The sequence below is a fragment of the Chiloscyllium plagiosum genome, chromosome 8, assembly GCF_004010195.1.
Source record: "Chiloscyllium plagiosum isolate BGI_BamShark_2017 chromosome 8, ASM401019v2, whole genome shotgun sequence".
Taxonomy (NCBI): Eukaryota; Metazoa; Chordata; class Chondrichthyes; order Orectolobiformes; family Hemiscylliidae; genus Chiloscyllium; species Chiloscyllium plagiosum.
The window spans coordinates 86,398,067-86,401,408 of NC_057717.1; the positions used below are offsets into that span (position 1 = coordinate 86,398,067).

Here is a 3,342-nt window from a genome sequence, read left to right on the forward strand (position 1 = left end):
TTACTTCAGGGGACAAAGTTTGGTGTAGGAACCATGGGAATGGTCAAATTGAGGTCAGGTCCAGTGATGTACACCGTTAGAGTAGGTGCGATGCTCCTGAACAAGCAACAAACTTGTAAACAAAGTGGGAATATAATTTGCCCAGCAACAGAGAGACCTAGGGGTTCATAATTCTTTGAAACTTGCATCACAGGTAGACAGGGGTAGTTAAGAAGGCCTTTAGTGTTCAGACCTTTGAGCACTGGAGCTGGGATATCATGTTGAGATTATACAAGACATTGCATAGTCTTGAGTGGTGTGCACTTCTGGTCACCCTGCTATAGGAAGAATATTATTAAATTGGAGAGGGTTCAGAAAAGATATATCAGGACATTGCTGGGAATGGAGGGTTTGAGACATAAACATAGGCTGGAAAAAGTGGACATGCTTCACAGGGTGTAGGTGGTTGAGAGATGACCTTATTGAGATTTATGAAATTATAAGGGGCATAGATAAGATGAATGACAAATGTCTTTTCCCTAGGGTGGGGGAATTCAAAACAAGGGGACATACTTTTAAGGTGCGAGGAGAAGGGTTTAAAAAAGACATGAGGGGCAACCGTTTTACACAGAGAGTGGTCTGTGTGTGGAATGAACTGCCAGAGAAAGTGATGGACGCAGGTACAGCTGCAATGTTTAAAAGCTATTTGGATAAGTTCACAAATAGGAAAGGTTTGGAGGGATACGGGCCAAGTACAGGTTATTGGGATGAGTTTAAGGGAAGAATGTGGTTGGAGAGAAAAATTGAAGCTGAAAAAAAAGAGCAGGCAGAGCAGATGAGCTCTAACTGGAGCATCCTACTCTGTTGCCATCTTGCAACTATCATTTTAGCTGCCAGAATTTGTTGGGTTCTTCGATAGCCATTTTAAAAAAAGATTTGCTGTTGTGACAATGGCAAGACAGATATTCATTGCCCATTCCCTAACTGCCCTTGAGAAGACGGTTACAGGCCTCCTTGTTAAACCGTCACAGTCCACATTGTTGTGCTGGTACAGGCAATGTCATATCCAATCAATACTTTCAAAAACTGGACACAAACAAGCTGCAAATCCTTCTGGCATTTGATTTCCAGTCATTATCGAGTCTTCAGTGGAACAGTGATATATTGAAACCCTGGTACACTACAGTTTTCCTAAGACTGTCTTTCCTCAAATTTGGAGACCAAAACTGCGCACAATATTCCAAGTGTGGTCTCACCAGGGCCCTGTACAGCTGCAGAAGGACCTCTTTGCTCCTATACTCAATTCCTCTTGTTATGAAAGCCAGCAGGCCATTAGCCTTTTTCACTGCCTGCTGTACCTGCATGCTTGCTTTCATTGACTGATGTACAAGAACACCCAGATCTCTCTGTACTGCCCCTTTACCTAACTTGACTCCATTTAGGCAGTAATCTGCCTTCCTGTTCTTGCCACCAAAGTGGATAACCACACATTTATCGACATTAAGCTGCATCTGTCATACATCTGTCCACTCACCTAGCCTGTCCAGGTCACCCTGTAATCTCTTAACATCCTCCTCACATTTCACCCTGCCACCCAGCTTTGTGTCATCAGCAAATTTGCTAATATTACTTTTAATACCTTTATCTATATCATTATTGTACATTGTAAAAAGCTACGGTCCCAGTTCTGATCCCTGCAGCATACCACTGGTTACCGCTTGCTATTCTGAAAGGGAGCCGTTTATCACTACTCTTTTAGTTTCCTGACAGCCAACCAATTTTCAATCCATGTCAGTATTTTGCCCCTAATACTATGTGCCCTAATTTTGCTCACTAACCTCCTATGTGAGACTTTATCAAAGGCTTTCTGAAAGTCCTGGTATACTCCATCCACTGGATTTCCCTTGCCCATCTTCAGAGTTACAGCCTCAAAAAATTCCAGAAGATTAGTCAGGCATGATTTCCCCTTCATAAATCCATGCTGACTCTGACCTGTTACTGCTATCCAGATGTGTCATAATTTCATCCTTTATAATTGACTCCAGCATTTTTCCCACCACTGAGGTCAGACGCTGGTCTATAATTCTCTGTTTTCTCTGTCCCTCCTTTCTTAAAAAGTGGGACATTAGCCACCCTCCAATCCGCAGGAACTGATCCTGAATCTATAGAACATTGGAGAATGATCATCAATGCATCCACGATTTCTAGAGCCAATGGAGCAGAAAACTCAAAAAAGGATCATGCCGTAAAGTCAACAGAAACTTCCCTCGACCCTGTGTTTTGTTGCAGGTCTGTGGACTTTTAATAGAGCAACAATCTCTGCACTCCGACTTCACTTCCGCCCAGCTCTCGCCGCTCTCTGCTGCAAGAGATTGCAGCAAATTTTGCCTGATTATTGGAAACATTACATATAATATTCTATTGCTCCTTGCTATAGGCAAAGTTTTATGGAATTATAAAAAAAAAGATTAATCTGTGCCAGCATGAAACCATAGGATTATTGTCACGTGAGTACAATGAAAAGTTCACATGTCACTACACGGTGCCATCTTAGGTACAGAATCTTGGGGATTTCCATTGGGATAAGTGAACTCACATGTTTCAGAATGAATCATTTCCCCACTATTGGAACTATCATAACATTCAAGGCTACAGGTCTAGTGCTGGAAAGTGGAACTAGTGTAGATTTAGTGTAGCTTTGGCAGCATAGACTTGTATGACTCTATTTCTAACCAGTATCAATACTGCCTCCAGCAAAGACTATGGTTGATCTTGCCACCCTGTTGTCAACTAAGGGCTTTAAGTAGTCAATTAAGGACCGCTATGTGACAAGGTGGCCGAGAGGTTAAGGCGATGGACTATTAATCCATTGTGTTCTGCACGCGTGGGTTCGAATCCCACTCTCGTCGTTGTTATCAACGATTTTGGGCGGCACGGTAGCACAGTGGTTAGCACTGCTGCCTCACAGCGCCAGAGACCTGGGTTCAATTCCCGACTCAGGCGACTGACTGCGTGGAGTTTGCACATTCTCCCTGTGTCTGCGTGGGTTTCCTCCGGGTGCTCCGGTTTCCTCCCACAGTCACAAAGATGTGCGGGTCAGGTGAATTGGCCATGCTAAATTGCCCGTAGTGTTAGGTTGTAGGGGTATGGGTGGGTTGCGCTTCGGCGGGTCGGTGTGGACTTGTTGGGCCGAAGGGCCTGTTTCCACACTGTAAGTAATCTAATCTAATCTAATCTAATCTAAAAGACCTCCGTCCCTGCTGCTGGGATTACCCCACTGCAGCAGTCCTGATAAGTGAGTCCCGTGGATAACTTTCCACTTCGGGTGAGAGAGTCCTCTTATCAAAGATAGTCAGTGCCTAG

The 3,342-nt window shown here is 43.9% G+C and overlaps 1 non-coding gene across 1 annotated transcript; it reads left to right on the plus strand.

Annotated features, from left to right (window-relative positions):
• The first annotated feature begins 2,806 nt into the window (after positions 1–2,806).
• On the plus strand, positions 2,807–2,888 carry trnan-auu. Its single transcript has one exon. It is a non-coding gene; the product is annotated as a tRNA-Asn (tRNA).
• Positions 2,889–3,342: the final 454 nt, after the last annotated feature.